The sequence below is a fragment of the Gigantopelta aegis genome, chromosome 10, assembly GCF_016097555.1.
Source record: "Gigantopelta aegis isolate Gae_Host chromosome 10, Gae_host_genome, whole genome shotgun sequence".
Classification (NCBI taxonomy): domain Eukaryota; kingdom Metazoa; phylum Mollusca; class Gastropoda; order Neomphalida; family Peltospiridae; genus Gigantopelta; species Gigantopelta aegis.
The window spans coordinates 82,720,851-82,745,115 of record NC_054708.1 but is presented as its reverse complement, the minus strand read 5'-3'; the positions used below and the strand labels follow the sequence as shown (position 1 = coordinate 82,745,115).

General features: G+C 38.5%; 1 protein-coding gene across 1 annotated transcript in view; it reads left to right on the top strand.

Moving 5' to 3' along the window:
* LOC121382890 overlaps positions 1-24,265 on the top strand; it is a 110,605-nt gene that overhangs the window by 1,324 nt on the left and 85,016 nt on the right. The window lies entirely within an intron of this gene.

Genomic DNA, 24,265 nt, shown 5'->3' with positions numbered 1-24,265 from the left:
TGTTGATACTTGATTAACCACTGAAAATGGAATTGAACTTAATTAATTCGTTAAAACACTGACAACATGACAACTTCCTAAGCATACATAAGCAAAATACCAAGTGCGCCGAATCACTGGACCCGCCGATACACCAGACACAGTTGTATCCTGGTGTCATATGTTTTCGATATGATAAGTAAAAAATTAAAATATAATAAAAACAATACTTCGTACATACAATAATACTTTACTGTTCTCAAGTAACATTAGTTTATTGTGAAAAACTGATAATTTCCTATGAACGCCAAGTAGTCCTCCCCCAGAAATAGCTGCTAAGTAGTACTGGTGTTTCCGCTATATTTTTACAAACATCATATGTTTTCAATAGTTTTATTGGCTGTCTATTTTTGTCCATGTTATATGGCAGTATAGGGTCTATACTCTGTGCAATAATTTACATCAAAATCTTATTTTGAAAATAAAATCATCAAATGTTTGTAACTTGTAAAAAAATATTGAATAATTTTCAGATCAGTAGACAGTGTTCACTGAAAACACATTTACATTATGTTTTCATCACAGGTTAATGTCTAATCCTCTTGTTCTACGTATCAATGGCACCAAAATTCAGATTGTCACCTTAAAAGTACTCTGACAGAGGTACAAAACTATATATTAAAAAAATATATAATTCCACCAAACCACCTTTATTGGTAGTAAATGCAAATGCACATGTAAACATGCCCCCACCAGAAATTACCGAAAAGAACTTTGCTGTGAATGACATAAAAGGTAACCCAACCCGCCTTCTATAAATTTTATTATTTAGTGTAATGATCACATGGTATATCGTCTAACTTTGGCAGGTCAGATGTCAGTGTTGCAGGGATTTGCGATACCTGAATTTCGCTATGTGAGGCATTTGATTTGTACCAAAATATTGCATTAGGAAAAACTGATAACATGCACACTATTTATGGTATTATAATTAAAACATAAAGTTGGCAGTTTGACTTGAAGCATTTTTAATCTTGAGAGAAGACAGACACTTCGTTATTTATGTTCAGGTTGATAGTGACGTAATATCTCGCATCATCTCGCGATAAATGTAGTTACAAACAAAGTATCAAAAACATACGTCGATCGAAATTGTATGACGGTACAATATACAGAATTGTATCCTGGCGTCATATGTTTTCGATATGATAAGCAAAATATTGCATAAAAAAGTAAAATGGCAGAAGACAGAAAACTGCATGTGCCGACAAAATTTGGGGGAAATGTAACAGTAATTAAAGATAGGAGAGTAATTTATTGTGGTTGTTAACAATTTGGTTCGGACTTTAATATATAATGACTAAATCCACTTGGCTAAGATATCCTAAGGCAAAAAACATGTAATTTCTCTCCATCTGCCATTTTACTTTTTATGGAATACTCTTGAGAGGGGTGTCTCTTGTGACTATCAGTGCCACACACCAACTTTAATTGTGACATAGTCTGAGTGTTTAGTGGTTACTTCTGGCATTGTTAAGAGACACTTGTAATCATCTACTATCTTATAATACTCCCCCAGGGCTTCTAGAATTTTTATAAAATTCACTAGCCATGGGATCAGTGATTTTAAAAATTTACTAGCCATGATTAAAAATTCACTAGCCCTACTTTACTTTAAGTTAATACAATTTTACTAAATAATAGTAATAATCAGATATGTCACCTAAAGAGGGAGACAGAGCTTAAAAACACTAACACTAGGGGGTTGGCATTGGGCAGGATATTAATTTTTACTAAATAAACTTAACTAACATTTGCCCTTTTTTTTTCTCTAGCTGTCGGGCATGGCAATAGTAATTATTTACTAGCCCAACATTGAATATTACTAGCCATGGGAGGGGGGCTACCATAATCTAGAAGCTCTGCTCCCCTACTGTCAGCAGTCGTTAGTGCCATTGATCAGACCATCTTTATTTAATGGCAAGTGGGCACAGAGAAGTACGCAGAGACAGGAGAAAATTGATGGTGTGATCAGCTCAAAAAGCTGAGTTTGAGGAAACAGACAAAACATGGTTGAACAAATTGATGGATGAGAACTTTAAATGGTTGAAAGTGTGAGCCAGCTTTAACGGGAGTTATACCGCTGTTATTAGCTTCACTGTCCAGCAGCTTATCCACTGAACCATGGTTAAAAAAGTTTGTTTTGTTTAATGACACCACTAGAGCACATTGATTTGTTAATCATCAGCTATTGAATGTCAAATACTTGGTAATTTTGATAGTCTTAGAGAGGAAACCATTAGTAGCAAGGGATCTTTTATATGCACCATCCCACAGACAGGATAGCACTTACCACAGCCTTTGATATACCAGTTGTGGTGCACTGGCTGGAATGAGAAGTAACTCACCACATATGGTTGTCATGACATCTACTGTCAAAACTCTCCACAGATACTTATGAAAATATCTGGTCTTCAGAATTTTTAACAAAACAATAATTTTACCCTTATGACCATTCATTTACTCAACTCAGTTGAGACACCATTTGCAAGACATAAAAAAATCTATGTTCAGCTTCACATTTCAGAAGATTTTATCTGTGAATCAAAAAATAGAATTTTGAGTTTATACAAGTTTGCATATAAATTTTTAATTGTGTTGTGTATTTCTCTGTTACAATTGAAATGGATCTGTCTACAGCCCCCCCCCCCCCCCCCCCCCCCCCCCAGTAATTTTGGCTGGTTTTTTTCTTTTTGATAACCTTTACATCTCGCCTGAATGTAAAAGTTGTAGTAAGACTAACGGATCGAGATTAACAGCGAAAGTTACAGTAACGGGCAAGTAACCTTTGAATCATGCCCACGGACCCCACAAATAACTCAGTTGGGTACCCCCAATAATGTCCACCATGCTACGGGTCTGTGTATTGATACATAAACCTTTGTAATGCATTAAGAAAGATACAGTATAAGGACATTTGAACTAAACAGAAATGACAGGATTTATTAAAATTTTAAGAATTAATCTTTTGATCAGATCATTTTAATGGGCTTCCAATTTGGTTTTGTCTAGCCTCAATAAAAATAAAAGGGGAGAGATATGTAATGTTTTTATCATTTGCTCAGTGTTAAATTGTTTGGGTTTTTTTGTGTGTGTTTTTTTATTAACTCTGTCCTTAAAAAATGTAAGGACTTGATCTGGTTTACAGTGGCACCTTGAAGTATCTTAAAAACATAGTTTAATTGTATTTTAAATTAATATTATTTGTTTTTAGATAGAAATAGATTAAAGGGACTGGCCTGATTTTGTTTCAGTTGTAACATGCTGTAGTTACAACTAACAGATGTTTTTTGATGATTAAAATTACATGTTAAATATATAGGGATGTATGTTCATAGTCTGTATAAACAAGGTGTTTGTTGTCGTCATAATGTTTGTAGTAGCTCAAACCTGATTTCACCATCCAATACTTTAATATATTTGGAAAAATATATATTATGAAGTCAGGAAAATTTTATTTTAATTTGAAAAATAATGTCATGAAATAATTGATATTGTGTTACAAACTATCTGGGTTTCTGCAATTTTTGAAGTTTATTGGATAATTTGATGAAATTGTCTGCTGATTCAGGTAAGAGCTAGCCCTGGAAATAAAATGGTCAATGACTGATCATGACAAGATAACATATTTAATACATAATTGTAGTCACCAAAAAGGCTTTGTTAGTCTAAAACATGTAAAATGGCTGCTCACTCAGGACTGTCCCTTTGATCATGAATTTTATGACCAAATTTTATTTTATAAAATTAATTTAAAAAACCCTTCTTTTTTGTCACTGATATACATGTAACTAGATTGATAATGAATTATACATCACAAATTTCTTCTATGAAATTAATTAAAGTTCTTTTATATATTCACTGCGATGAACCTCCATATGTCTTTGTGCAACTGAGTGACACTAAGTCGGTTTGTGGTAGGTGAGATATTTAATTCTGCAGAAGTCTTCCGATTCTCTGGCATCATTAGAGAATGACTGCTTGAGACCTAATGAGTAACAGTCCCAAGGTCAGCCGTGTAATCAGCTGTATTTCATAGGTTTCTCTCTACATTGCAATGTGAAGGCTCTCAGCAGCCTCCAGGACAGGAAGATAATCTACTGATGGTGTAAACAAAAACAATATTACCATGGCAACCTCACTACCATGGCAACAGGTACTTTAATGTAATAGGAATATTAATTAGACCATTCAGGTAGTGCTTGCTCCAAAATTAAAAAAAAAAATTATTTGAGATTTAAACAGTTACAAGTATGTTTTATGCAAAATAATTAAAAAGCAGTGAATTTAGTGGTCATAATGTTTATATTAACTAAATATTTAAGCAAGTAGTCTGTAAAAGAACTACAGTATTTTTACTGATTTGGCTATGCATAGAGAAAGAGGAAATAAAATACAAGAATATTTAAGCAATGGCACCTCAGCACATTTCAAATCTTTAAATTTTGGATAATCTCACTGTGTTAACAGTCTGTAATGCCTAAGACCATTTACAAAGATTCTGTAGCCTAAAAAAATGACCAGTCCTTATTAAAAATGAATAGTCCCTCTCCCCCCCCCCCCCCCCCCCCCCCCCCCCCCCCCCCACACCCCATACTGGTTGGAACCAAGTGACTGACAAAAGTATATTATTTGTGGTCAATCCTGAACAGGACACTCACCAAAATTGCCAATTACAAATTTAAAAAAATACTGGCAAATTTTATTTTATTTTGGCAAATTATTTCCATGTAATAATTGGTATTTTGTTTATAAAAAATAACTGGGTTTCTGCAATTTAGTCAATTTAATCGATAATTTGTATGAAAGTTTCTGCTCATAGGTGGAAAAAGGATCGATTATAATTTTAAAAATTTGATTGGTTTAGCTCTACCAATGCAATGATCAGTTATAAAAATCCATAGTTTGTTGTTTTGGAAAATGTTAACTGTAATTGTTTCTCTAGTTTAGATTATGGAATTGATGTAAATATGCTGGGGTTGATATTTATTTTCATGTGTACATGAAGAAAAATTGTATTAAGTAGTTATTTAATGGTGAAATTAGTGATTTCCAGGGTCTATCCAAGTGTACAGGACAGTAGGTGATTGGTCCTTATATTTCAAATACTCATTACGTTCATGTAATTCTAACCAATTATGTACTGTATAATACTTAATTTTCGCGTGGAATTTATTTTCACGTTTTTCGCGTGTGAATAAAATTCGCGAAAATATATTCTACGTAAAAATAAAGGCCGACTAAAAAAACATAGTCTCGTTCAACTATATCTCATTAGTTTCTAATTATCGAGGCTAATAGTAACAATGCAATGTCCCTCCTGTCATGGAAAAAAACAACACAAAACACAAAAATCTGCTTAAAACTTTAAATCAAGAACACGATGCAAAGTACATACATGATAATAAAACAATATTAACATTAAAAAGCTTTATGCCGTTTTCCTTCGCAAGTGCTAGCGATCAGTTCATCAGATAGTGACTACAGGTTCTAATAGACCAAATCAATTCCTATTGCCGATAATGTTAACGTTTACTAATAAAACTGATATAAGCAGCGTTTCAACACACCCAGTAAGTACAGCAATAGAAAGTGTGGCACCTCACATCTAATCTACCTGCAAGAAAATGGGGGGTCACGTATCATTTAAGAGATTTAATTAATGTTTTTAATAGCAACCGTCATTTTTGCTGAAAATTGCACTTCCATTTTTGTTATCAGTGTTATGCAAAGTTGTATACAAATGCAATGTATCATATTTAAAACAAATAATAAATAAAAATACTACTCTTGAAGATACATATTATGGGTTGGTTGTGTATACATAGTTGTATATGTAGTGTGTGCATGCATAGTCAGAGTCTCTCATTTCCAATAAATAATTACTTTAAATCTCATTTATTGCAGTGACCCTGTGTTTTGAAAGACTTTAATGGGCATATGATAAGAACTCCACTAGAAAAAAAGCATATTACATGTGGCATCAGAAATGCACACCACTCCCAAACAAAAATGCATGCTTGCGGCTAGGTTGTTGCAAGGTAGGTACAAGGTTGTTACAAGCTAGTACAAGCAATGCAAGCTATTTGCAAGCTAACATTTAGCTCGCGTAAGGTAGTCAGTACTTCTGCAAGCTTGCCGCATGCATGTTTTCATTTGTTAAAGCATGCGCAAGCTTGCTGCATGCATATCTTCAACTGTGCAAGCTTCCTGCAAGCATGTTTTCATTTTTACTAGCTTGCTGCAAGCATATCTTCAACAGTGCAAGCTTCCCGCAAGCATGTTTTCATTTTGCAAACTTGCTGTATGCATATCTTCAACTGTGCAAGCTTCCTGCAAGCATGTTTTCATTTTTGTAAGCTTGCTGCATGTATATCTTCAACTGTGAAAGCATGTCTACACTTGTGGAGAAAAAGCTAAGTCCAAATCATTTTCATGGTTTTTTTTTTTTTAATTCATACCTTCTCATATGATTTATCAAATTCAGTGGGAACAGTGGCTAAACAACCAAACATACATGTTACAGATTTAGATAGTATTTACAATAATAATTAAAACAAAATTAATATTAATACATACGAATGATAATACAATATGGTTAAAACAGAATCATCTTGTAATAATTGGATTTTCAATTGGCCCCAAAAATAATAACATATGCATGGCCATGAGAGGATGACATGGGCCATGTTTGGTTGAAATTAGCCTGGTGGAATTTGAGAAGATGTTGAAAATGTCTGAGCCAATCAGAGGCCAGGGTGTCCATCTTGGATTTTGAATCAGCCTCAAAAATAACAACACTTAGTAAGTCATGAGAGAATCATTTGGACTATAAGTTTGATTCAAACCTGCCTGGTGGACCTTGAAAAGAAGCAAAAAAATGTCTCTGTCAATCAGAGGTCAGGGCAGATATCTTGATTTTAAATCTGCCCAAAAAATAACAAACTCAGTCAGGGCCATGAGAGGATCATTAGGAATACATATGGTTTAAATTTGCATGGTGGAACTTGAGTAAAAGTTAAAAATGTCTCAGTTATTCAGAGGCCAGGGCGGCCATCTTGGAATTTTTATTGCCTGAAATATAACAACACTTGGTCAGGTCTATAAGAGGATCATTTGGACCAAGTTTGGTTGAATCCTGCTTGGTGGAACAGGAGAAAAAAGAAAACAAGAAGAAACAAACAAATGACTTTACACCAGTGTGGATCTCCAGATAGTGGAGGAATATAACCTAAAACAAGAAGAAAAAGAAGAATATAGAACCAGGAGCTTTTTAGCATATTAGTTTAGTCAAGACTATCCCACATAAATGGAACATGTCTATCAGACAGGTAAACTAATTTTGTAGCCTAAGTATCTGACAACATGTAGCACCTACTTTTTTGTTTTAACTGTTCATGTTTTTCACTTTAAAACCATTGTTTTTTTTTTAAAGAATTATACAAGATGCAAGATGGCTGCCACTGATGCAAGCTTGTAGGTAGATCGTCGCAAGCTTGCAGGAAGCTTGTTGCAAACTTGCAGGAAGCTCGTCGCAAGCATGCGGGAAGCTCGTAGCAAGCTTGCAGCAAGGTTGTAAAAAGGTTCCAAATACTAGCTTAAACTGAACAAGCTTGCGGGAAGCTCGTCGCAAGCTTGCGGCAAGGTTGCAACAAGCTTCCCGCAAGCTCGTCGCAAGCTTGCGGGAAGCTCGTCACAAGCTTGCGGCAAGGTTGTAAAAAGGTTCCAAATACTAGCTTAAACTGAACAAGCTTGCGGGAAGCTCGTCGCAAGCTTGCGGCAAGGTTGCAACAAGCTTCCCGCAAGCTCGTCGCAAACTTGCGGGAAGCTCGTCACAAGCTTGCGGCAAGGTTGTAAAAAGGTTCCAAATACTAGCTTAAACTGAATAAGCTTGCAGGAAGCTCGTTGCAAGCTTGCGGCAAGGTTGCAAGAAGCTCGTTGCAAGGTTGCAAGAAGCTCGTCGCAAGCTTGCGGCAAGGTTGTAAAAAGGTTCCAAATACTAGCTCGAAACGCGGTAGTTACTACCTTGCCGCAAGGTTGTTACCAGCTATTTATTAAGCTTGCAATTTTTGTTTGGGTAGCTGCATCCACAAATAGTAGTAAATTAATGTGGTACACATCATGGTGGGGAAAACACCCAAGGTATGGAATATGCTTGGATGTCAAGTCACTGAATGCAATATTTTCAAACCCGTCAGCCTAGTTGGTTTTTATATATGCATTATTAAATCCACTGACAGCTACCAATATACCTGTTGATATTTTATTAATAATCTTCAGTGATTGGTGTTTACAGACATATATCATATCTAGAGTTATCATTAGGGTTTTACACTTTTATTTTTTATTTGTCATGAGAAAAGCACATGCAAAGCATCAAAAGTGTGCGAAAGTCATTTTTCTTTAATTATATTCTGTTTTTACTGAATATAATATTTATATTATATGCATTACTACAATCTGTAATGTAACAAATCATTTACATAATAATATTGGAAAATATAGATTTACAGGTGTGGTAATAATGGAAGATAATACTAACACATTAGCAAATGTGTCAAAATTGCTTTTGTACTTGGTATATACTTCAAATACCCTTTACTATAGAAAACTCACTGAATATATGGACAAGATTTAATGAAATGACCTAAAGCTATTATTGCCAAGCTTATATTTGTGTACAAATAAAGAAGAAAATGCAAAATGGCTACACAGAACCCCCTTCTGTAGATTTTAATGTTTTTCCAAACTCACAAAAACAATTGTTAAAAATTCCATATTTGCCTAAAACATAATTCACCAACCTAAGAAGTATGTTAAAATTACAGCAGAAATCAGGTTATTTAAATATAGTCATTCCAGAGTCAATTGCATTTAAATACACATTGTTAATGGAGATCTAAGAGATTAACCTAATATCAGCTAACATTATTTTTTAAATAAAAATGAATTATTACTAATAGCTTATTTCATCTTGCCTAGACTTATTATCCTAAATAAGATTAGTGTTATATGAGATATCCATCACCTTGGGTAAATAAGCTTTAAAATATTTTAAGTAAAAAATATGGGCCAAAATCTCCAATTCGTCAGCATAGACTTTTTTTTCAAACTCTATTCTCAGCAGTGCACAGTAAATTAATGCCAAGGTCACGGTCATTATGAACTCCCATGCCTGAGTGTAACCTAATTAAGCAATTATGACTGTCAAATAACAGTAAATGGCACACTATATTAAATAATGATAATATAGTGAATATATGCTATAGGTTCTAATAGACCAAATCAATTTCTATTGCCGATAATGTTAACGTTTACTAATAAAACTAATATAAGCAGTGTTTCAACACACCCAGTAAGTACAGCAATAGAAAGTGTGGCACCTCACATCTAATCTACCTGCAAGAAAATGGGGGGTCACGTATCATTTAAGAGATTTAATTAATGTTTTTAATAGCAACCGTCATTTTTGCTGAAAATTGCACTTCCATTTTTGGGGGTACCCCGCATTAGTTTCAACCTCTGGTATATACTGCATAACAACTGTATGACAAATAAAAGTGTATTTATTGTCAATGAATAATAGCATTTGCACAAATAATCAATGTCACATATTACTACCAATCACACCCACAGCTGCTTTTACTCCGTAAATATTTGACGGTGCACGTCGAACTCTGACATGGAACTCTCTTCTTTGGTACTATGCAACCTATACGTGTTGAACGACGGAAGTTACACATGTTAAAATGTGGAATTGAAAAAATCCGGACTAGGCTTATCACATATATTATTGATAGATGTTCAGATTCAAAATGTTATTTTTATTTGTCACAAAGGCCTGCAAGTCTGAAGCCTGTTCGTATTAAATCCGTTTTTCCTTTCATAGTTTCTGCCTGTTCGGTGGCATTATTGGCAGCTTCAAAAGATATCGCTTGTTCTGCAGACAAACATTCTTTAGGATTTGGTAAACCCGATAATTTTGGTTTCTGAACTGTATTCAGCCACTTAAACAACGACATTTTAGAACTTTACCAATGCAGATACATTTTCGAAATGAATGTAAGCGCTACATTCATAATGCACGTCGCGACTTTACACTTAAGATTTTGCCTCTTAGCCAATCACAAATCGTTTTTAATTAGTATTCTGACGGCAATTTATTACTAGTATTGTTACCAATCAAACTCAGTTACTGAGCACTAGTAGCTTGTGCCTTCAAATTTCGTTTCGTTTTGTTTTCGGTTTCGGTTTTTACAACAATTATGAGGATTAAGGAAAAACTACGATCAGCACCTTCTCTAAGTTTATAAGCTTGTAAACAATAAAAGTCTTGATTAGTTCAAGTAGGAAAACCGTTGTTTTATGGTTTTACTCATTACAGCAGATCTCTACTGTGTACAGTAGGCCTACTCGTGTGTGCATATTATGGGGTTTGTTCTACAGATTAGCCTCACAACCGGTGAACCGGCAAAACGTTCCGTTTTCAAATCAGAATTATTGATATCAGTACTACTACTTCTATTTTTTTTCTTTTTCTTTTCTGTTTTTTTTTTTTTTTAGGGGTTGAGGGATTCGCGAAAATAAATGTTCGCGAATGGACTCATTTTCATTAAATCGCCAAAATTTGATCCCGTGAAAATAAAGTATTATACAGTAATCAGAAGTTGATTGGTTGGTTCCAACCGGTTATAACTGATGATTGATGATACAATTACATCCGATTCCCAACACAGCTGGCCTGTGAGATTCCCAACACTAGCTGGCCTGTGAGATTCCCAACACTAGCTGGCCTGTGAGATTCCCAACACTAGCTACCCTGTGAGATTCCCACCACTAGCTAGCCTGTGAAACTCACAGCCAGTATCTAGCCTGTTAGATTCCCAGCACTAGCTAGCCTGTGAGATTCCCACCACTAGCTAGCCTGTGGGATTCGCAACCAGTATCTAGCCTGTTAGATTCCCACACTTGCTAGCCTGTGAGATTCCCACCACTAGCTAGTCTGTGAGATTCCCACCACTAGCTAGCCTGTGAGATTCCCAATCAGTATCTAGCCTGTTAGATTCCCACCACTAACTAGCCTGTAAAATTCCCAATGCTAGGTAGCCCGTGAGATTCCCAACACTTGCTAGCCTGTGAGATTCCCAAAACTTGCTAGCCTGTGAGATTCCCAACACTTGCTAGCCTGTGAGATTCCCAACACTTGCTAGCCTGTGAGATTCCCAACACTAGCTAGCCTGTTAGATTCCCAACATTAGCTAGCCTGTTAGATTCCCATTACTAGCTAGCCTGTGGGATTCCCTACACTAGCTAGCCTGCAAAATTCCCAACACTATCTAGCCTGTTAGATTCCCAACACTAGCTAGCCTGTTACATTCCCAACACTAGCTAGCCTGTGGAATTCCCAACACTAGCTAGCCTGTGAGATATGCAACGCTATCTAGCCTGTTAGATTCCCAACACTAGCTAGCCTGTGAAATTCCCACCACTAGCTAGCCTGTGAGATTCCCAGCCAGTATCTAGCCTGTTAGATTCCCAACACTAGCTAGCCTGTGAGATTCCCACCACTAGCTAGCCTGTGGGATTCCCAACCAGTATCTAGCTGGTTAGATTCCCACTACTAGCTAGCCTGAGAGATTCCCAGCACTAGCTAGTCTGTGAGGTTCCCAATACTAGCTAGCCTGTGAGGTTCCCAACTACGAGCTAGCCTGTGAGATTCCCAACACTAACTAACCTGTGAGATTCCCAACGCTTCCTAGCCTGTGAGATGCCCACCAGTAGCTAGCCTGTTAGATTCCCAACACTAGCTAGCCTGTTAGATTCCCACCACTAGCTAGCCTGTGGGATTCCCAACACTAGCTAGCCTGTGAGATTCCCAACCAGTATGTAGCCTGTTAGATTCCCAACACTTGCTAGCCTGTGAAATTCCCAACACTTGCTAGCCTGTGAGATTCCCAAAACTTGCTAGCCTGTGAGATTCCCAACACTTGCTAGCCTGTGAGATTCCCAACACTTGCTAGCCTGTGAGATTCCAAACACTTGCTAGCCTGTGAGATTCCCAAACTTGCTAGCCTGTGAGATTCCCAACATTTGCTAGCGTGTGAGATTCCAACACTAGCTAGCCTGTTAGATTCCCACCACTAGCTAGCCTGTTAGATTGCCACCACTAGCTAGCCTGTGGGATTCCCAACAGTAGCTAGCCTGTGAGATTCCCAACACTATCTAGCCTGTTAGATTCCCAACACTAGCTAGCCTGTTAGATTCCCACCACTAGCTAGCCTGTGGGATTCCCAGCACTAGCTAGCCTGTGAGATATCCAACGCTATCTAGCCTGTGAGATTTCCAACACTAGCTAGCCTGTGAGATTCCCAACCAGTATCTAGCCTGTTAGATTCCCACCACTAGCTAACCTGAGAGATTCCTGTGAGATTCCCAACACTAGCTAGCCTGTGATATTCCCAGCCAGTATCTAGCCTGTTAGATTCCCAACGCTAGGTAGCCTGTAAGATTCCCACCACTAGCTAGCCTGTGGGATTCCCAACCAGTATCTAGCCGGTTAGATTCCCACCAGTAGCTAGCCTGAGAGATTCCCAGCACTAGCTAGCCTGTGAGGTTCCCAATACTAGCTAGCCTGTGAGGTTCCCAAGCACGAGCTAGCCTGTGAGATTCCCAACATTAACTAACCTGTGAGATTCCCAGTGCTTCCTAGCCTGTGAGATTCCCACCACTAGCTAGCCTGTGAGATTCCCAACGCTAGCTAGCCTGTGAGATTCCCACCACTATCTAGCCTGTGAGATTCCCAAGACTATCTAGCCTGTGAGATTCCCAGCACTAACTAGCCTGTGAGATTACCAGCCAGTAGCTAGCCTGTGGGATTCCCAACGCTATCTAGCCTGTTATATTCCTAACACTAGCTAGCCTGTTAGATTCCCACCACTAGCTAGCCTGTGGGATTCCCAACACTAGCTAGCCTGTGAGATTCCCAACCAGTATGTAGCCTGTTAGATTCCCACCACTAACTAGCCTGTGAAATTCCCAACACTTGCTAGCCTGTGAGATTCCCAAAACTTGCTAGCCTGTGAGATTCCCAACACTTGCTAGCCTGTGAGATTCCAAACACTTGCTAGCCTGTGAGATTCCCAAACTTGCTAGCCTGTGAGATTCCCAACATTTGCTAGCGTGTGAGATTCCAACACTAGCTAGCCTGTTAGATTGCCACCACTAGCTAGCCTGTGGGATTCCCAACAGTAGCTAGCCTGTGAGATTCCCAACACTATCTAGCCTGTTAGATTCCCAACACTAGCTAGCCTGTTAGATTCCCACCACTAGCTAGCCTGTGGGATTCCCAGCACTAGCTAGCCTGTGAGATATCCAACACTATCTAGCCTGTGAGATTTCCAACACTAACTAGCCTGTGAGATTCCCAACCAGTATCTAGCCTGTTAGATTCCCACCACTAGCTAACCTGAGAGATTCCTGTGAGATTCCCAACACTAGCTAGCCTGTGATATTCCCAGCCAGTATCTAGCCTGTTAGATTCCCAACGCTAGGTAGCCTGTAAGATTCCCACCACTAGCTAGCCTGTGGGATTCCCAACCAGTATCTAGCCGGTTAGATTCCCACCAGTAGCTAGCCTGAGAGATTCCCAGCACTAGCTAGCCTGTGAGGTTCCCAATACTAGCTAGCCTGTGAGGTTCCCAAGCACGAGCTAGCCTGTGAGATTCCCAACATTAACTAACCTGTGAGATTCCTAGTGCTTCCTAGCCTGTGAGATTCCCACCACTAGCTAGCCTGTGAGATTCCCAACGCTAGCTAGCCTGTGAGATTCCCACCACTATCTAGCCTGTGAGATTCCCAAGACTATCTAGCCTGTGAGATTCCCAGCACTAACTAGCCTGTGATATTCCCAGCCAGTAGCTAGCCTGTGGGATTCCCAACGCTATCTAGCCTGTTATATTCCTAACACTAGCTAGCCTGTGAGATTCCCACCACTAGCTAGCCTGTGAGATTCCCAACACTAGCTAGCCTGTGAGATATCCAATGCTATCTAGGCTGTGAGATTTCCAACGCTAGCTAGCCTGTGAGATTCCCAACACTAGCTAGCCTGTGAGATTCCCAACACTAGAACTAAATATATTTCAATTTGCATTAATAGAATGAAATGGGGTTATAGTATTTTTCTTTCTTAAAAGATCCATAGAAAAAATGAATATTAGTAGGCCTATTGGTAGGGTACGTTAGAGCAAAAACGACCACTCACGATACCCAAGTGATAATTTTCTTTTCTTTGGGACTGTAATTGGTCAGTTTTGTTATTTTAGATGGGGAAAGTATACTTAATCAATGGTTTTACAATTATTTACAGTAATAATGCAGGACAGCTGATAATGTCCATTACGATTATAGGGGTAGCCGCGTGGTTATCCCAAAATACCCTGTAATCTTAATAAAACTGGCACATACTTTTTTATGTCTAGACATCTTGAGTGGTGACTGTCCAAAATAAACACCTGCCAATTAGGAACCACAGGTACAGGCCACAGAAAGAAAATACCAATTAACTAAGAAAACACTCCGATTATCATTTCAGTACGTGGGTTAATGTATGGACGAAACATAGTAGTTATTTCAACACTTTGACAATGGTGGTTTATTTTGTATTGAAGAATAATATATACTTATTGCTGGCTTACTGGGATGGATATTATTATAGAACATTGCAGTGCATACGCAAAAATCAGGTACGTTTTGTTTTTTCAGTTCTAAGACTAATTCCTGACGTGACATGTTAAGTATTACGTAACCACCAGCTCGCCAGAGGTTGTATTCACTGGGATGGTACAAAATGGCTGCGCCCATTATATATATATAATAGCCGTCACATTTAACCGTTTTATTAATTAACTATACAATTATACTTGTTGATATTAAGCAATAATGGCATTATATATTGCTGAATATGGATACTAGTCCAAAAGCCTTGCTTAACCTTCTGAGTACTGCAGGCGAGATATCTCGCCAGACATCATGTCAGTCGACATACTGTATACTGTATACAGTGCATTTCCCAATTCATATTTCCCCATCGTTTTGCACACGACACTCACCAGAAACGGAAATATAATAAAAGAAAAAAGAGTTTTTTTCAAAATGGTGGCTTTTGTTTCGATTTTTTCAATTGAAAATACCTTGAAATTTGAGTTCAAAAAGTGGTTTTCGGCAAGTATTTTTGCTTGACAACAATGGCGGCACGTCGCGGTCATTTTCAGGGATCGATAGCTGATTGTGACAGCTAATTTGATAATAAATTTGATCGTTTTACCAACAACGAAAATTACCAAATATTGCAATATGAATCGTAGTTTGGGTTTTTAACAAAATTCTGTTCAGAAAACCACTGTCATCAGGAATAATGGGCATAAATACTGGACAAATGCCCGGAAGTAAACTAAACTTTTTGAAGTTTTTGCCTAATTTTAATCACCATTAGCTGATCTAAAAATAATAAAAATTACAAACAAACCATGAAAATAATACTTACCGATTCATATATGAACTTTATTTCATGTATTTATAAAACATTTAAGTGAATATATGTGAGTAAAAATTATAAACTTGTACCCACTCAATGTGGTTTTTGTTCAAAATTAATCCAGTAGTCTAAAAGGTTAAGCATTCCTTTAACTATTGGATAGTCTCACCCTGTCAAAAGTCTGTAATGCCTGAGTCCATTTACAAATTAAAAAATTTATACATGTATAAATAAATATCTACAATGCAGAACAGAAGCATGTTGTCTCAATTTTTGGATAATTGCACCCTGTCTATATAATGCCTGAGCGCAGTTACCAACAAAATACACAATACCCTTTCAGCCCCAACCTAAAATAGACTTTAAAAAATGCAAATAAACAAAACAAACAAAACAAAAAGCAATATACAACCCATGTTCCCTCAAAACAACATCAACAACTCCCCCCCCCCCCCCAAAACATCACTTTCAAGTTTGCCACGTAAAATATAAGCATGCACTTTACGTAAATGTATATGTACCTCTATCTATTGGAGAATCTTGGCCTGTCAGTAATCTTTAATACCAATATATTTCTGTTCCATAGACTTTTATTAGTGGCATTCACTAACCAGTGCAATAAATAGATTTGTTCACTAGTCCACCAGAAAAAGGTCAACAAGTTCGTCCATATTTTTACTTGTCCAAAAGTGTTTATGATCGCATGGAATGAAACACATTATAATATTTTTTACTTGTCCACCGGATAACCACTGAGGTGCATTTCGCTTGCCCGGGCAGATTTTCATTTATCAGGACAAACAAATAAGTGTTGATGTGGAAAGCTTGTGTATAATACTAACAAGTGCAGAGTTAATCACTGACAGTAGACACTTGTTGAGATATCTCATCCTAAGTGAAATGTTTCATACAACTTGGACCAGTTTGTTGTTCTGGTGAACATTTCTGCATGTTCAAGGGGTGGGATTTAGAACTTAGACCAGTTTATTGTTCTGGTGAACATTTCTGCATGTTCAAGGGTTGAGATTTGGAACTTTGACCAGTTTGTTGTTCTGGCGAATGTTTCTGCATGTTCAAGGGGTGGGATTTAGAACTTAGACCAGTTTATTGTTCTGGCGAACGTTTCTGCATGTTCAAGGGGTGGGATTTAGAACTTTGACCAGTTTATTGTTCTGGTGAACATTTCTGCATGTTCAAGGGTTGAGATTTGGAACTTTGACCAGTTTGTTGTTCTGGCGAATGTTTCTGCATGTTCAAGGGGTGGGATTTGGAACTTTGACCAGTTTGTTGTTCTGGCGAATGTTTCTGCATGTTCAGGGGTTGGGATTTGGAACTTTGACCAGTTTATTATTCTGGCGAATGTTTCTGCATGTTCAAGGGGTGGGATTTCGAACTTAGACCAGTTTATTGTTCTGGCGAACGTTTCTGCATGTTCAAGGGGTGGGATTTGGAACTTTGACCAGTTTGTTGTTCTGGCGAATGTTTCTGCATGTTCAAGGGGTGGGATTTAGAACTTTGACCAGTTTGTTGTTCTGGCGAATGTTTCTGCATGTTCAGGGGTTGGGATTTGGAACTTTGACCAGTTTGTTGTTCTGGCGAATGTTTCTGCATGTTCAAGGGGTGGGATTTGGAACTTTGACCAGTTTGTTGTTCTGGTGAACGTTTCTGCGTGTTCAAGGGGTGGGATTTGGAACTTTGACCAGTTTGTTGTTCTGGAGAACGTTTCTGCATGTTCAAGGGGTGGGATTTGGAACTTTGACCAGTTTATTGGTCTGGTGAATGTTTCTGCATGTTCAAGGGTTGGGATTTAGAACTTGGACCAGTTGATTGGTCTGGCGAATGTTTCTGCATGTTCAAGGGGTGGGATTTAGAACTTGGACCAGTTTGTTGTTCTGGTGAACGTTTCTGCATAAGGGTGGGATTTAGAACTTAGACCAGTTTGTTGTTCTGGTGAATGTTTCTGCATGTTCAAGGGTTGGGATTTGGAACTTTCACCAGTTTGTTGTTCTGGAGAATGTTTCTGCATGTTCAGGGGTTGGGATTTGGAACTTTCACCAGTTTGTTGTTCTGGCGAATGTTTCTGCATGTTCAAGGGTTGGGATTTGGAACTTTGACCAGTTTGTTGTTCTGGCGAATGTTTCTGCATGTTCAAGGGTTGGGATTTGGAACTTTGACCAGTTTGTTGTTCTGGCGAATGTTTCTGCATGTTCAAGGGGTGGGATTTAGAACTTTGACCAGTTTGTTGTTCTGGCGAATGTTTCTGCATGTTCAGGGGTGGGATTTAGAACTTTGACCAGTTTATTGGTCTGGTGAATGTTTCTGCATGTTCAAGGGTTGGGATTTGGAACTTTGACCAGTTTATTGTTCTGGTGAATGTTTCTGCATGTTCAAGGGGTGGGATTTAGAACTTTGACCAGTTTGTTGTTCTGGTGAACGTTTCTGCATAAGGGTGGGATTTAGAACTTTGACCAGTTTGTTGTTCTGGCGAATGTTTCTGCATGTTCAGGGGTTGGGATTTGGAACTTTGACCAGTTTATTGGTCTGGTGAATGTTTCTGCATGTTCAAGGGGTGGGATTTAGAACTTTGACCAGTTTGTTGTTCTGGTGAATGTTTCTGCATGTTCAAGGGGTGGGATTTAGAACTTTGACCAGTTTGTTGTTCTGGTGAATGTTTCTGCATGTTCAGGGGTTGGGATTTGGAACTTTGACCAGTTTGTTGTTTTGGCGAATGTTTCTGCATGTTCAAGGGGTGGGATTTGGAACTTTGACCAGTTTGTTGTTCTGGCGAATGTTTCTGCATGTTCAAGGGTTGGGATTTGGAACTTTGACCAGTTTGTTGTTCTGGCGAATGTTTCTGCATGTTCAAGGGTTGGGATTTGGAACTTTGACCAGTTTGTTGTTCTGGCGAATGTTTCTGCATGTTCAAGGGGTGGGATTTAGAACTTTGACCAGTTTGTTGTTCTGGCGAATGTTTCTGCATGTTCAGGGGTGGGATTTAGAACTTTGACCAGTTTATTGGTCTGGTGAATGTTTCTGCATGTTCAAGGGTTGGGATTTGGAACTTTGACCAGTTTATTGTTCTGGTGAATGTTTCTGCATGTTCAAGGGGTGGGATTTAGAACTTTGACCAGTTTGTTGTTCTGGTGAACGTTTCTGCATAAGGGTGGGATTTAGAACTTTGACCAGTTTGTTGTTCTGGCGAATGTTTCTGCATGTTCAGGGGTTGGGATTTGGAACTTTGACCAGTTTATTGGTCTGGTGAATGTTTCTGCATGTTCAAGGGGTGGGATTTAGAACTTTGACCAGTTTGTTGTTCTGGTGAATGTTTCTGCATGTTCAAGGGGTGGGATTTAGAACTTTGACCAGTTTGTTGTTCTGGTGAATGTTTCTGCATGTTCAAGGGGTGGGATTTGGAACTTTGACCAGTTTGTTGTTCTGGTGAACGTTTCTGCATGTTCAAGGGGTGGGATTTGGAACTTTGACCAGTTTGTTGTTCTGGAGAACGTTTCTGCATGTTCAAGGGGTGGGATTTGGAACTTTGACCAGTTTATTGGTCTGGTGAATGTTTCTGCATGTTCAAGGGTTGGGATTTAGAACTTGGACCAGTTGATTGGTCTGGCGAATGTTTCTGCATGTTCAAGGGGTGGGATTTAGAACTTGGACCAGTTTGTTGTTCTGGTGAACATTTCTGCATAAGGGTGGGATTTAGAACTTAGACCAGTTTGTTGTTCTGGTGAATGTTTCTGCATGTTCAAGGGTTGGGATTTGGAACTTTCACCAGTTTGTTGTTCTGGAGAATGTTTCTGCATGTTCAGGGGTTGGGATTTGGAACTTTGACCAGTTTGTTGTTCTGGAGAATGTTTCTGCATGTTCAGGGGTTGGGATTTGGAACTTTGACCAGTTTCTTGTTCTGGTGAATGTTTCTGCATGTTCAGGGGTTGGGATTTGGAACTTTGACCAGTTTGTTGTTCTGGCGAATGTTTCTGCATGTTCAAGGGGTGGGATTTAGAACTTTGACCAGTTTGTTGTTCTGGCGAATGTTTCTGCATGTTCAAGGGTTGGGATTTGGAACTTTGACCAGTTTGTTGTTCTGGCGAATGTTTCTGCATGTTCAAGGGTTGGGATTTGGAACTTTGACCAGTTTGTTGTTCTGGCGAATGTTTCTGCATGTTCAAGGGGTGGGATTTAGAACTTTGACCAGTTTGTTGTTCTGGCGAATGTTTCTGCATGTTCAGGGGTTGGGATTTAGAACTTTGACCAGTTTGTTGTTCTGGTGAACGTTTCTGCATAAGGGTGGGATTTAGAACTTTGACCAGTTTGTTGTTCTGGTGAATGTTTCTGCATGTTCAAGGGTTGGGATTTGGAGCTTTGACCAGTTTATTGGTCTGGTGAATGTTTCTGCATGTTCAAGGGGTGGGATTTAGAACTTTGACGAGTTTGTTGTTCTGGTGAACGTTTCTGCATAAGAGTGGGATTTAGAACTTTGACCAGTTTGTTGTTCTGGTGAATGTTTCTGCATGTTCAAGGGTTGGGATTTGGAGCTTTGACCAGTTTATTGGTCTGGTGAATGTTTCTGCATGTTCAAGGGGTGGGATTTAGAACTTTGACCAGTTTGTTGTTCTGGTGAATGTTTCTGCATGTTCAAGGGTTGGGATTTAGAACTTTGACCAGTTTGTTGTTCTGGTGAATGTTTCTGCATGTTCAAGGGGTGGGATTTAGAACTTTGACCAGTTTATTGTTCTGGTGAATGTTTCTGCATGTTCAAGGGTTGGGATTTAGAACTTTGACCAGTTTATTGTTATGGTGAATGTTTCTGCATGTTCAAGGGGTGGGATTTAGAACTTTGACCAGTTTGTTGTTCTGGTGAATGTTTCTGCATGTTCAAGGGGTGGGATTTAGAACTTTGACCAGTTTATTGTTCTGGTGAATGTTTCTGCATGTTCAAGGGTTGGGATTTAGAACTTTGACCAGTTTATTGTTCTGGTGAATGTTTCTGCATGTTCAAGGGGTGGGATTTAGAACTTTGACCAGTTTGTTGTTCTGGTGAATGTTTCTGCATGTTCAAGGGTTGGGATTTGGAACTTTGACCAGTTTATTGTTCTGGTGAATGTTTCTGCATGTTCAAGGGTTGGGATTTAGAACTTTGACCAGTTTATTGTTCTGGTGAATGTTTCTGCATGTTCAAGGGGTGGGATTTAGAACTTTGACCAGTTTGTTGTTCTGGTGAATGTTTCTGCATGTTCAAGGGTTGGGATTTGGAGCTTTGACCAGTTTATTGTTCTGGTGAATGTTTCTGCATGTTCAAGGGGTGGGATTTAGAACTTTGACCAGTTTGTTGTTCTGGTGAACGTTTCTGCATAAGGGTGGGATTTAGAACTTTGACCAGTTGATTGGTCTGGTGAACATTTCTGCATATTCAAGGGGTGGGATTTAGCTCACTTGGTAGAGCATTAGCCTTACGCTTGTCATAGAAGTGAAGTTCCTCCTCGATGGACCAATTTGGGTTTTCCTAATCCAGTCGGTATGATTATGATCATAGAGCTTGGTGCATGTGCAGACATTTCCTTTCGGTTTCCACGCTAATGCTGATGCATAGCTTCTGTACTCTGACTTCAGTGAACTTTGAGTTTGAAGTTTTCCTTCTCGTAGGAGAGTTTCCTTACTAGGATTCTAAGCCTCTCCAGCCCAATTTTGATTTTGGAGTTTGCTCCTCCTAGACAGTTGTCTTTCTTGACTCACGTCCTCTGTCTGTCTGGTCCATATTAGTCTAGTCTCTACTCTTTGACCAGTCCAGCTTGGGTGACCCTTCCAGGAGCTGATGCTCCAGCTGGCATAACTCTCCAAGTCATTGAGACATGCAAGCTACCTCACCACATCAAGGAATGGACCATGAAATAGAGTCGGTATGCAATGGCTTAAATGCATCAGAGGCCATGGTGTATGCTGTCCTGTTTATGGAAAAATGCATATCGAAGATCCTTGCTGCTAATAAAAAAATGCTGTCAGTTTTAATTACGATTATATGTTAGAATTATCAAATGTTTGACATCCAGTAGTCAGTTATTAATAAATCAGTATGCTCTAGTAGTGTCATTAAACAAAAGAAACCTTAACCACATGTTGCATTGACAAACCCTGTTAAACCCATATGGTGTTAAGGTTCATTGTTTTCAAAATTTGTTTTGAAAATTGATTAGCAGCTACTTTTTAATGTTTTTAGATTTGTAAAGCGGTCTTTTAAAAAGTGTAAAACAAATAAGCGACATGAGACTAAAAATCTTCCATGTGTTGAATTTTTTTTTTCATTTTGATTCTTTACTTAACCCTTTAATGCCCGTGACAAAACTAGCATGAATTCAGATAAAATATTGGTTTGTGAATAAACATAGCATCATTTAAAAACACGTTTGAGTATATTTGAAATAAATATTTATTTTTTATTTGTTTTTAAATGTACTCATATGAGTACATTGGGCTGTACTTGTATGAGTACAAAAGTAATTATTAAATCAGATTTTAAAAATATTTGTTGCAATCAGAGAAAAAACATATCAAATTAATTTAACACACCATTAGAACAATGTAGCAGATCTATAAGTGCAGAGAAAAGACTACAAGATAAACATGTTGCCGTAGGTGCCTATTGTACTCAAACGAGTACACATTTAAATGTTTGGCTCTGTTCAAATATAAGTTTAATCATTCAAGTAAATTGTACTCACTTTGAGGATATTAGACATATACTGAACAAAAAAAGAAACTTCAGATTTGTACATATAGTATTTGTTGTGTTAAAGAATTCATTGTGCAATGAAATTATATAGGTAGTATTAGCCTTGAGCTGTATTATCAGGATTCATGAATTTTATCGATTATTTTTGCACTGTTAATCGTCGACAACGTGAAATTCAATTTGCATGTTCATGCATGGTTCGACACGTCCCGTGTAGTATTCGGTCAATTTGTTTTACTTGTCTTACTGACATTGTTGTCAAGTGAATGAAAACGCTTCAAAATTTGTAAAAAAAATTAAAGTTTTTTGCATTGTAGCATTTTTAGTATGCCAAGAATACCCAATAATTTACGCGAACGGGCGATTGGCATGCTTGATGCTGGCATGTCGACAGAAGACGTTGCAAGGCATGTTGGGAGTTCTAGTCGAGCAATACGAAATCTTCGCGTAAGATTTCAAACGATAGGAAGCACCAACGACTTGCCACGTCGTGGACGTCCGCGTGTTACAACGTGTGGTCAAGACCGCTATATCATGAACACGCATTTGCGCAATTGATTCCAAACTGCCACTGCTACTGCTGCTAACACACCTGGGCTTCATAATAACCGAATCAGTGGGCAAACTGTTCGTAATCGTCTGCGGGAGAACGGTTTACATGCACGACGTCCTTACGTCGGATGCGTTTTAATGCAACGTCATCGTCTAAATCGTCTTAATTGGGCACGTGTACACACTCGTTGGATACAGCGACGCTGGAATACTGTTCTTTTTTCGGATAAATCCAGATTTTCTTTACAACGTGGTGATGGCAGGGTGCGCGTCTACCGTAGGAGAAATGAACGCTATGTTGACTGTTGTGTTCTTGAACGAGATCGTTTCGGGTGTGGGGGTTGTGTCATGGTCTAGGCAGCCATTGCCCATGGTTATCGTTCACCACTAGTCGTCATTGATGGCAATTTAAATGCTCAACGTTACCGCGATGACAATCTCGCTCATCACGTCATTCCTTTGTTCCATAATAACGCCAAGATCTCGATTTTTCAGCATGATAATGCCACCTCTCATACAGCTAGAGACACTGTACATTTTCTTAGGACAAATAACATTGATTTCATTGATGACTGGCCCGCTAAAAGTCCTGATCTCAACCCCATCGAGCATGTCTGGGATAGTCTGGACAGACGATTGAGGCGTCGTCCCAAGCGCTCATTCAGGAATGGAACAATATTCCACAGGCAGAAATCAACACTTTAGTCAATTCTATGCGCTTGCAATGCACTGCAGTGGTCAATTCAAGAGGTGGTCATACCCGTTATTAAGTGGGGTTTTTGTGTGTGTTTTAACCCCTACCACACTTGGTCAAAATTTCTCCCAGTTTCTGTTAACCTATGGCCATGATTTTTGCACCAAACGATGCATCATGGAACACTCTTTAAATGCATATATAACAATTATTCCCCCGGTTTGTTTTCATCAAGTTATGTTCAAGCAAAGTTAGCGGAAGTTTCTTATTTTGTTCAGTATATATGGAAATTCTCAGTACTTATTCATTAGAAATATTTTATTTTTGCAAATAGTGTTTGTGCTTATAAAGTATGCACTCATTTGAGTACACTGGGCTTTAAAGGGTTAAAATAACTCCCAAATACTCATAATATCTGGTATTGTATGCACATGGGGTACGACATAGCTCAGTGGTACAATGCTCGCTAGATGTGCCATCAACTAGGATCGATCCATCGGTGGGCCCATTGGGCTATTTTTCCTTTCAGCCAGTGTGCCACAACTGGTGTAACAAAGGATGTGGTATGTACTATCCTGTCTGTGGGATTGTGCATATGAAAGATTCCTTGCTGCTAATCGAAAAGAGTAGACCATGAAGTGGTGACAGTGGATTTCCTCTATCATTAACTATATGTCTGACGCCATATAACCGTAAATAAAATGTGTTGAGTGTG